A 13,025-nucleotide genomic window follows, 5' to 3' on the forward strand; every position below is an offset into this window, starting at 1 on the left:
GAGGAAGCAATCCAATTGGAAAAGAAGATTATTGAAGAAATATTTGTACAATATTTTCCCAATTTATCCTCGGATGGAATTAGTGCTTTAGTTGAGAAATACAAAGTATATCTTGATTTTAAAATGAGAAGATTGAAGCTTCTTGATGAAAAAAGGGCAGTTATTGAGTCAGAGACACATCAACTAGCCTGCATAATCAAAAAGAGGGAAGAAGTCATCCACTTTAGCAATAAGGATAATATTATAGATGATGTTCCTCTACCGGAAATCGATGAAGAGGAGATTGTTCAACCTGACATAGTCTATCCAATCAAGAAGAAGGATGATTTCATTATTCTTGTTGATGAAGATGTTCAGAACATAGTAGACCTATCTGGAGACATCACTGCATGAGATATGGAGCCTCCTACAATCACTTAAGTATAGGTTACATTAGTTGATCAACTGACTATTCAACTAAAAGTAGACAATGAACCGGCAACAGAACAACCAGAGAAACCCCAATCTCCACCGATCATTAAAAATACTCAAAAGGAGTCTACTGAGAAAGTTGTCACTCAATTACTTGAAGAGACAACAAAGCAGAATACAGAGAGAGCTATCATTAAAAGTGTACCCCTTGAACCGGCGAAGCAGAAACTACTTGAAGATGATGATGATGATGATTCTTTAAGTATTTCAGGACCCATTGACATGAACACCTTGAGCGCATCAGAAATGATGAAGATCGCTAATGTTATGCAATCTTGATCACACAAGAAGAGACTGAAAGAGGAAAGGATTGAAGCAGAGACAATCCAGAATGTAGTAGAAATTTTGTCTGGTGTACTACCGAAAACAGTTGTTGCACATCTTCCTACACCCATTAACAAACTTGGTGAGTTAGTTGCAGATGCATCTGATCAAATCAAGTCGCTTGAAGATGCTACTCAAATGTCTGCTAAGAAGAGTCACAAGAAGAAATATGGAGATAAACTGGCAAAGAACATTGAAAGTGGCAAAATGGCTCTATCTCATAATGAAAGTCTGATGAGAAAAGCTCTTGAATCTGGAGGAAAGTATCTTGCCTTTACCTCCAATGTTTCTTTCTTTTATTCTGACATTTCTAAGAGTCAAATTGAAACTGAGCAAGAAATGGAACGGATATGCAAGGCATATGTCCCACTCCAGGACCCCACTCATGCCTTTAACCGATTTGTAGATGATTTGCATGACAGATTGAACAGGAATGATAATGAGAAGACTAAGAGACTCTGATCTCTAAAAGAGCTCAAGAGTTTGCTCACCTCACAGGTCGACATTCTCCAGAAAGCCTACTCCAATGCGGGAAGCTATTCTTGCTACTCCTGAAACCTGCACGCTAGACTCAATGGAAGAATTTCATTCCCAGTTGATGTCTACATTTGAGTATACTGCTAACATACTAGAATCATGTGAAAATGCTTTATCACAGATGAAGCAGAACTTCAATGATATTTTTATGAGATTATCCAATGCATGAACTTTTTTAAGTTGTTAATATATGTTGAACACTTTCATAGAAATTTTCTATATATATGTATATATTTTACTTTTTCATTTTGACATTGTTGTCAAAGGGGGAGTAATAATATGTATGTGTTTTTGAAAATTTTGTATTTATGCATACATTAAGGGGGAGTATGAGCACGTGTAAATATGTTGTGTATGCACACTTAGCGGTATTGTATTACTCTAAAAAATTTCTAAGTGTTGTCATCAATGCCAAAGGGGGAGATTGTTGGCTTGATGATGATTGTAATGTATTCATCACTTGTTGTCATTCACGAAACACTCTCACACACACATATTATTACATTTGACTATCGGTGTAACTTCAATGGTTTACACTGTCAACCGGTATGTTTAAGGTTTATCTCTAACTGGTACTTTGTGTCAATTGGTATGTGCTTAAGAGATAACCTGTGGCTACACTAAGTCGGCATCAAAATGAAGATGAAGATGAAGATGGAGATCAAGCGAAAGATTCCAGGACAACGGTTCACGTGTTTTGTTCCAACCGATATTGACTGTTCTAACCGGTATCTGATTTTGTGATGAGTTACCAGCACCATTTTCTTGGCGATCATCTTTTGTGATGAGTTATAATTACTTCTCTAGATACACTGCACTTAGGAAATTGTGTTTTGATTTCTTTAGGCTGATATAAGATTTGAATGTCTATTTAAAGACATCTTAGTGAATCATTTGGAAGTGATAGAGGATGTGATGCAAATACTGATATGCATCAAGAGTGAAAGTTTTTGTTGAAGAGCGGTAAGTGTTAAGATGAAGAGCAGTATTGAATGTACTTAGAATGATTTGATCAAGCAAATATTGTGCTACTCAGAACAGATCAAACCATTCTTGTTGTTTTCTAATCATTACAACAAAATCAAATCCCCTAATCGGGTAAGCTCTAACAAGCTTCATTGTACAAATCCTCTAACAAGGTGATCCATTAGTTTGGATTCTCAAATCCTCAAACGAGGTTACTCCTAATAGGGTAGTACTCTTAACAAGGTATAAGCTTCTAATTAAGCTTTGGGATCTCTAACAAGATTCGCTCCTAACAGAGCACTTTGTAAGACCTTAACGAGTCAGTTATCTATTACTGCAGATAGTTAACTTGTTAGTTCCATCTCATCGTGGTTTTTACCTATTTGGGTTTTTCACGTATAAACACTTGTGTTATGGTGGATGCTTTACTTTTTGTGGATGTTGTTATATCATTTTGGATAGCATGTATTTTGTTTAAATTCTTGGTTAAGTTCATCTACCGGTTAGTGTTTGAAGTAGTGTTTTATTTGGTGTCACTGATCCACCCCCTCCTCTCAGTGCTTTTCAAGTCCATCACTCAAAGACTCCAAAGTCTTTAAAAATCAATAAATGTTTTGTGTCTCCAACAAGTTAACCCCTAAAGTCTTCCAAACTATTAATGGTTCTTACATGACCATTTATGACTCTTACATAACCATTAATGGTTAATTCCACTTGCCCACATGGTTAGAGGCTTTACCTCTAACTCAACCTCCATTTAACTCATGTGTCTCCTCGAACATTCATTGCTTTGACCATGCTTATCCCCACTAACTCTTGCACAAGAGTTTGTCCATTGGATAAAGACTTTATTCATTCAACTCAAGCTTAACCTTACCTCCGAAACTAACCTTCATGTCATCTCAAGCATTTAATGCTTCTTCCCTCTCCTCTCAAGCCATCTCATGTTGACATTTGTTATCCTGGGATTGGGTTGAAAGCCTTCACATGGATCATAAATCTTTCAATCTTGACCCTTGTTGAGATTACTCAATCTTAACCATCCATTTCTCTATTTTTCCTATAAATAGAGCTCATTCCTTCATAATCTAGATCCAGAAATCTTGTATGCATCTAATTTATAGTGAAATTTAAGAGAGCATTTTAGGAGCAATCATAATCTAATTTACATTGTTATTTTGGTTAAAATCAATATAGCTTAATTAGGTGCTTTCTCATATTTAGCTTGCATTTGCATCTTTTAATCATTTTTAAATCTTGAATCTCCATAAGACTTCCATAGTAGTGCAAAAAGATGAGGGCTACACTCATGTGGAACTTGGAGAGGAGAGGAACAAGGGAGGAGCAACTATGAACATGTTGGCAAGCATTTGGAGGGGTCTTGTGTCTTTCTTTTGTTTTTTGCATGCTTTCCATTAAATGTTTGATATCTCTCTTGATATGCTTGCTTAGGATCGTATTTTGTTTATGATACTAACACTAACGTTTGACTGTGCTTGTCTTTTGTTTGTGTTTTCTAACATCCTTTTTGTATAGCATCATTTGGTGAACTCGACGTGAATTGAACATTCAACCTTCTGATTATGTTAAAACTACTAACTTTTTGAATTGTTGAAATTGTCACACAGGTTGCGCTTTAGCGCTATTGAACACGCTTTAGTGCCTTTGAAAGCTAGAGTTTTAGTGCTTATGTCTTTCATTTAGTGCTTTTGTATGTAGATTAGTGCCTTTATCCATGTATTACCGCTATTGACAGTTAAATAACGCTATTACAACTAGTTTAACGCTTTTGCACTCTCTGTTTGACAAAATTTTCATTTTGTCTGATAGATTCTTTTAGCGCTTTTGTCCATTTCATAGCCTTTGGCATTCTTTTAGTGCTCTTGTCGGTCATTTAAAAAATTTGTGTTAAATAGCGCTTTTGTTTTTACACAGAGTAGCGCTATTGTAACAAAGAGTTGTAAAAAATATATATATTGTAACCAAAAATAAAAAAATTTAGGCTTGTAGAAGCCCACTAAAAACTTCTTTTTCACTAATTGTTTTGTTTGTTATGTAGGTTTTTGCTAACTCTTTTTGTAGGATTTGAAGAGTTAAATTAGGAAGTTTAATTTATTTTTGTTTTCTAACTTTGTTTTAAAGTTGGATTAAAAAGAACTCACTTTCTCTTTTGGATTAAAAACAACTTCACTTTTCATTTGGGTTATAAAAAAAAATCAATCAAATTTTCAATTTGGAGCTTTAAAAAGAACCTCATTTTGCAAGTTAAAAAGAACCACAAACTCAATCAAACAACTTTGTTTTTCTTGCAAGTTGGGAACAATCTTTCATTTTGGGCTTAAAACAAACAAACAAATTTCATTTTCTTGCAAAGTTTAAAAATCACAATCAATTTTCATTTTTGTAAGTTAAAAAGAATAAATAATTTGTCCCTTTGAGTTAAAAATCGATTTCCTTTAAGCAAAAATGTGCTTCAATTTGGTTGACCAGGATTTTACTTTCCTAGAGTTAGACAACATTTTGCCTTGAAGTTAAAAAGAACACCATGTTTGTTGGAGAAACATCTCCAAATAGCATTTAAACCACATTGCAATAAACCAGTTAAAAAGAACAAGTGTTTTCAGTGTTTGACACACTTGTGCAAAAGTCTGTAGAGTGGTCCTACTTCTAACACACACTATCCTCTCTCTTGGCTTTCGTGGTCCTAGGTGCAAGAGAAAAGTGTTAGTAACGCTCAAAATTTTTATTTTTTAAGAGAGGCCTACCAAGAGACACATCACTCTTGGGAACGACCTCGCGCAGTAAATCCTTCGAGCTGCTATAGAAATCAGGTGAGAGCGAAAGTTGTAGCCTTGGGTATAGCTGTTCCTATAGTGTAACTTGCCGAAAGAACATATGGGCCCCACCACAAGTTACAAGGCTCTTAAGTGAGTCATTGGAGAATAAACTTGTGTCCAAAAACATCAAACATTACTAGACACCTTTTATTATAGAAGTCCACCCATTCTATTGATTGGGGATATTTGTGAAAAGTTCAATGCAAGAGCATAGATGGTTTTGCTCCCAAGATACTCATTATACATATTCCTTGAGTAGAAACAAGGCTTTTTGAAAGGCTACTTGTATCTTGGCAGCCACCAAACTGAGACACTACATGCTGACACACAAGGTACAACTCATTGCTAAAATTGATCCACTCAAGTACCTACTCGGCAAGGCAACATTAACAGGCCGCTTGGCCAAATGGGTTATGGTCCTGAGTGAATTTGACATAGAGTATGTGGACTGCAAGGCTATCAAGGGGCAAGTTATTGTAGATCAGTTGGCTGATTCACCCCTCACAAGAGACCATCCTCTTGTTGCAAATTTTTCAGACGAAGAGATCTTCATGATCACAATGACACAACCATGGAAGCTCTACTTTGATGGCTCATATACTAGACATGCCTCGATCCACTCAAGTACCTACTCAGCAAGGCAACATTAATAGGCTGCTTGGCCAAATGGGTTATGGTCCTGAGTGAATTTGACATAAAGTATGTGGACTGCAAGGCTATCAAGGGGCAAGTTATTGCAGATCAGTTGGTTGATTCACCCCTCATAGGAGACCATCCTCTTGTTTCAAATTTTCCAGATGAAGAGATCTTCATGATCACAACGACACAACCATGGAAGCTCTACTTTGATGGCTCATATACTAGACATGGCTCGGGGGCAGGTATTCTATTTATTACACCTAAAGGTGACAACATCCCAAAGTCATACAGGCTCACTTTCCCATGCACCAATAATATAACAAAATATGGGGTCTTGATCACAGGACTCAGATTGGCTATACAATGGCATCTAAAAGAGCTACAGGTATATGGAGATTCTCAGCTAGTCATCCGACAAGTCACCGATGAGTATCAAACTAAGGATGATAAGCTCATGCCATATAAAAGGATGGTGGATAGTTACAAAGAATCATTTACAACTGTCACCTTTAAGCAAGTACCTAGAGATTATAATTGAGCTACTAACGTGATGGCTACAATTGCATCTCTCCTGGATCTTCCGCAAAACTCAACATGCTACAAGTTCTTGGTAGAACAACTTTGGATCCCCGCTTATGATATCCCCCAAACTAAAATGATATGTCACCTAGTCAGTTTCGAATCCCCATGGTATAGTGAGTTCTTCACTTACCTCTGTGATCACACACTTCCTCCCAACCAATCCAATAACCAATGCAAAACCTTCATCCGCCAAACTGCTCGATACACCATCATTGCCAAAACCCTATATCAACAAAGTCTTGATGGTACTCTCCTTCGATGTCTGGAACAAGACGAGATAACAAAGGCCTTGGAAGAGGTACATGAAGGCATTTCTGGGGCTCACTCAAGCGGTCCTTCCTTAGCAAAGAAAATCATGTGCGTTGGATACTATTGACCATCCATGGAAAAAGACTCCTACTATTTTGTCTGAAAATGCAAGAAGTGTCAAGTTCACGGAGACCTGATACATGCATCAACATAGGAATTGAAACCAATCACAACACCATGGCCCTTTTGTCAATGGGGACTTGACCTCGTGGGTAAAATTCATCCATCTTCATCCAATGGCCACAAATTTATCATTACTACCACTGAATACTTCACAAAGTGGATTGAAGTTGTTCCACTTACCCAAGTCACCAACAAGCAGATTGCCTCATTCATCCTTAATTACATCATCTACCGGTATGGTGTACCAATCTCCATCATCATAGATAATGGGCTTCCTTTCAAAAATCAAGATGTCTGTGAGCTTTGTGAGAAGTTTCACATCCAACACCGCTTTTCCACTCCCTATTACCCACAAGGGAATGGTCAAGCCGAAGAATCAAACAAGAACATATTGAGAATCCTCAAGAAGATGGTCAATGATGTTGGTTGTGATTGGCACACTCAATTAAATCCGACACTATGGGAATATCGAACTAGCATTCGAACCCCTACAAGTGCAACTCCCTACTCACTGGTCTATGGAGCATAAGCCATCCTTCCTATTGAGGTTGAGATACCATCTCTATGGGTTTCCTTGCACAATCTAATAGATGATGAAGCATACCGAGTCTCACGTCTTCAAGACTTGAAACTACTTGACGAAAGGCGACAAGTTGCATACAACCACCTCAAAGCCTATCAACAACAAATGAGCAGAAGCTATAATCATCGGGTTAAACTTCGTACATTTGAGGTAGGTGATGTTGTTCTCAGGGAGAGTCATCACAACCAATCAAACAGAGAACATCAGGGAAAGTTTGAATCCAACTGGCTGGGTCTGTATGTTATCACTGTTGTATTTGGGTTTGGGGCATATCAGTTGGCAACTTCAGAAGGAGAACTGCTAGCAGATTCGATCAACAACATGCACCTCAAACGGTTTCATACATAAGCTATACATAGCATCAGGCTCCCTCACATATGAAAAAAAACACCAAAAAAATTTAGAAAAATGTCCTAAAGAAAATTAAAAAAAATTAAAATAGTAAAGAAAAATCATGCATCCAAACGGTGAAAACCACTACGGTGGCACCTTGGGTAAGTGTGATGGTGAAAACCTGGAAAACAGGTGCCACTCATAAAAGCTAGGCTCCATTGTCTTTCAAACTTGTTGCAATCACATCCATTGCATCCATTCCTCCATCATTCAAACCATGGCTTGTTATTTGGTCTGCGATCAGGGTTAGTATTTCATGTGTCCTGCATCCTACTTTTCATAGTGATGTCTAAACTGGGGGAATACTCTTAACCTATTAATGGAAGTGGATTCTACATTACTGGTAACTCATTGATTTCTTCATTCAACATTGGCTGGAAATAATACCAAAAACATTCAAAAAAAACTCAAAATTCAAAAACATTCAAAACACTCACAAAATCCAAAAACATGATAAAACATAAAAAAATCAATAAAAAACATGGCAACACATAAAATCCTTTGTACATATGCATCGCAACAGACATTGAACAAACATTTTGAGCTACCCATATAATGATCACTTATCAAATCAACCAATCAATCAAAATAGGTACACACAAGTGTCTTAACAAGGATGCATCATTCCTTACCAAAACAAAGACATGGTAACATTTTCTTTGACAAGAAAAAATTGTTTAAGCTATCAAGTATTTTATTGTTTTGTTAGTTATTTATTCATTTATATTAGGTTCCTATGCTACTCTAGGATATCCACAAGTGATTAGAGTAGCCGAGATGGTTCCTAAAATATCGTTTGTTAGTTGTCTGTGGATTGTTCCAGTGAAGTTCTGGGACATGTACTAATGGTGTCTACGTGGGAAGTTCACTAAGCTATGTGATCATGTGCAAAATCTAGTCATGGATCACTATGGCTTACTGACTACAACGTATACCTCGACCATTTACGTATGAACCAGAATGGAGGGCCACTTTATTTTCCTTGTCTATAAATGCTTGCTTACAAATGAAATGCTCCAAACTTGATTCCTACTACCTCAGCCAAGAACGATACTACCGTGCTCGATGAGGATAATAAAGCACTATAAATAATCTATGGATCATCATTTCATCTCATCTGTATATATTACATTCCGTTGTATTCCATCCATCCATAAATTCATATTATTGGCGCAAACAGATGATCAAGGGAAGGAACACGCCATTTACTACATCAGTCGGACGTTGGTAGGATATGAACTCAATTACACCCCCATTGAAAGAGCATGTTTGGGATTAGTGTTCAGCACACAGAAACTACGACACTATATGCTAAATAGTAAGACAAAATTAATTGCTAAAATTGATCGACTTAAATATCTCTTGTCCAAAGTTGCTCTCACTGGCAGAACCGCCAAATGGGTCATGCTCTTAAGCGAGTTTGACATTGAATATGTGGACAGAAAGGCAATCAAGGGACAAGTCATTGTAGATCAGTTGGCTGAAGCTCCACTTCCAGGTGACCATCCTCTTCTCACAAAATTACCAGATGAGTTCATTATGACTGTTACCACATCCTCCACATGAAAATTGTATTTTGATGGCTCCTACACTCAAAATGGATTGGGGGCAGGAATATTATTGGTCACACCTCAAGGAGATGGCATCCCCAAATCATACAAGATAGCCTTTGCATGTACTAATAACATAGCAGAATACAAGGCCCTCATCACAGGTTTACGCTTGGCTATCCACTGGAAAATAAAGGAATTACAAGTCTATGGCGATTCCCAGCTCGTCATAAAACAAGTCAATGATGAATACCAAACAAAAGATGATAAACTCCTTCCCTACTGTACCATTGTTGAAGATCTTAAGCAACATTTCACGGCAATCAAGTTTGATCAAATCCCGCGAACAAACAACAGGGTTGCAGATGCAATGGCCACCACTGGCTCCCTCCTTCAAATGCCAGCACATAGTCAGAAGTGCGAGTTCTTGGTCGAGCAATTGTTTATACCGGCATACAACCTACCAGAGTCTGAAATGGTGTGTGTTCTCATTGGTCCCAAGTCCCCTTGGTATCAAAAAACCTTCGCTTTCCTCAAAGACAACACCATTCCCCCACATCTCACCAAAACCCAACAACAAGCTTTCATCCGCCGATGTGCCCGTTACACCATCCTTGCAGACACCTTGTTCAGAAGGCATTTTGATGGTTCCCTCCTAAGGTGTTTAGATAAACAAGAAGCTGAATGGGCATTACGTGAAGTACATGAGGGCATCTGTGGGGCACACTCAAGTGGACTCACATTGGCTAAAAAACTTTTGAGAACGGGATACTATTGGCCTAAAATGGAAGAAGATGCATACAACTATGTGAAGAAATGCATCCCTTGCCAGCAACATGGTGACAAGATTCATGCACCATCACAAGAATTGCAGCCATTCATTACACCATGGCCTTTCTCACAGTGGGGGCTCGATCTCATTGGGAAAATCCACCCATCATCTTCCAACGAACATAAATTCATTATCACCACCACCGAATACTTCACCAAGTGGGTAGAGGCTATCCCTCTTACTTTCACCACCGGCAAGCAAATATCCAAATTCATCTTGAACTACCTAATCTGTCAATATGGCATCCCAAAAGTTATCATCACAAATAATGGTAAATAATTTAAAAACTAGGATGTCAAAGAACTCTGCCAAAAATTCAACATCCAACACCGCTTCTCCACTCCATATTATCCCCAAGGCAATGGCCAAGCTGAGGCTTCTAATAAAACCCTAATAAAAATCCTCAAAAAGACAGTCAATGAAGCGGGCCATGATTGGCACCTCCAAATCCATCCTGCATTGTGGGCCTACCGCACCTCCATCCACACCCCCACAGGTGTCACTCCTTATTTCCTAGTATTTGGTTTCGAAGCTATCATTCCCCTTGAGATCGAGACCCCCTCTCTAAGGGTATCGCTGCAAAACATCCTACCAGAGGAAGAATACATAATTGCCCGCTTACAAGAGCTAGAATTGTTAGATGAAAGGTGCCTCAAGGCCTTGAATCATCTTTGGGTATATCAAAACCGTTTGCGCATGAGTTATCATAAAAAAGTCAAAACCCGAGAATTCCAAGTTGGTGATCTTGTCCTTATGGAGAATCAGAAAAATCTACAAGAAAGAGAAAAGAAAGGCAAGTTCGAGCCTAATTGGCTTGGAACATATGTAATCACAGCGAAATATGGATCAGGAGCTTATCAGTTGGCTACTCCTGAAGGCGATCCTTTGGATGATCTGATGAATATCATGCACCTCAAAAGGTTTTATGCTTAGTCCTCAGAAAGTCTAAGATTGTCAAAAAAATAAAAAAATGAAAAAAAAAAAGATCTTGAAAAAATCGTCACTTTGGTGCAAACCTGGCAAACAAGCACCTTATGATACAAAAAAATTAAAGAAAAAAAAAAAATCAAAAAAAGAAAGAAAAACAATTTGTGGCGCTATGGGCAAGTATCTTGGTGAAAACCTCTGTGCAGGCGCCAAGGTAAATAACCAGACCCACTGTCTATAATGTCGATACTACAAATCATCTGCCATCCAGCCCACCCATGCACAACATTCCTTCTTTTCTGCCTCCCAATAAAACATGCGTATGATGATGAGTCTTCGCCTAAGTCATGAACAAGAAATGTTCTAGTGAAACTGAGCTTTCATGCCTATGTATAAGCTTCAAGAAGTCTTGAGAAACAATCCCAAGTCCATCCTAGTTCTACTCTTGGCAAGAGGTATCATTTGGTCGCAAGGAAGAGACTTGTTAGATTTTGTTAGATCTTTTCATATAGGCTTGCATCTTTTGCCCTATGACTGCCACTATTTACGACTGCCTGGGTTCTTCCATATCCAGGTATGTTATGATAGGTGCAACTGGGGCATATTTCATAGTATGGCATGTTTTGGATCCTTCTTGTATAAATCGGAGACCTAGTACTAGTGTTTATCAACACTTACCTTCTCATGTACAAGAGGTATCGGTGTGTTTGAGGGTTTTCTTGCATGAACCCACAACTTTGTATGAGGGTTTTCTTGCATGAACCCACAACTTTGTATTAGTGTTTCTTAACACTTGCATTGTTGTGTGCAAGAAATTCCCGTTTATCTGCAGAGTCAGTCCACGCCTTGGGTTTCTCATGGCATCCTGATTTCTATAATCAGTGGTGCAAGTCACTCAGGGCAACATCAAACTAGGTTGGCTCTCCACATTTATTGTGCACAAAATCTCACCATCATTCCATCAAATCCTAAACTCAATAATCCCATGGATTTCTCAATTGCCCCCATTTTCCTCCACGGTCTCACATCTCTTATTCTTCTTTCCAAATACCTCACGACTACTTCATATATCTTCCACATTTATCCCTTCCACCCTAATTTTTCTTCCTCTATTTTTCTTTTTTTTTCCTCACATAATCAATTCTGATTCTGATTCATGTCTTATACAGGATGTATCCTTCCTGAAACCAGACGTTGTGATCTGATCATGTCTTATACAAGATGAATCCTTCCTGAAACCAGACATTGTGGTCTGATCATGTCTTATACAGGATGTATCTCTCCTGAAACCAGACGTTGTGATCTGATCATGTCTTATATAGGATGAATCCTTCTTGAAACCAAACGTTGTGATCTGATCATGTCTTATACAGGATGAATCCTTCCTGAAACCAGACGTTGTGATCGATCATGTCTTATACAAGATGTATCCTTCCTGAAACCAGACGTTGTGATCTGATCATGTCTTATACAGGATGAATCCTTCCTGAAACCAAATGTTGTGATCTGATCATGTCTTATACAGGATGAATCCTTCCTGAAACCAGACGATCTGATCATGTCTTATACAGGATGAATCCTTCCTGAAACCAAACGCTCTGATCATGTCTTATATAGGATGAATCCTTCCTGAAGTCAGACATTCATTGTGATCGATCATGTCTTATACAAGATGAATCCTTCCTGAAACCAAACATTGTGATCGATCATGTCTTATACAGGATGAATCCTTCTTGAAACCAGACGCTCTTATCATGTCTTATACAGGATGAATCCTTCCTGAAACTAGACATTGTGATCAATCATGTCTTATACAGGATGAATCCTTCCTGAAACCAGACACTTTGATCATCTTTGTCTTATACAAGATGAATTCTTCTTGAAACCAGACTGAATCTAGATCTTATCAATCGAATCAAATCAAATCTATCGGGATATCAATTTCGCAAAAC

Source organism: Cryptomeria japonica, chromosome 3 (genome assembly GCF_030272615.1).
Source record: "Cryptomeria japonica chromosome 3, Sugi_1.0, whole genome shotgun sequence".
In the NCBI taxonomy this organism is placed as follows: Eukaryota; Viridiplantae; Streptophyta; class Pinopsida; order Cupressales; family Cupressaceae; genus Cryptomeria; species Cryptomeria japonica.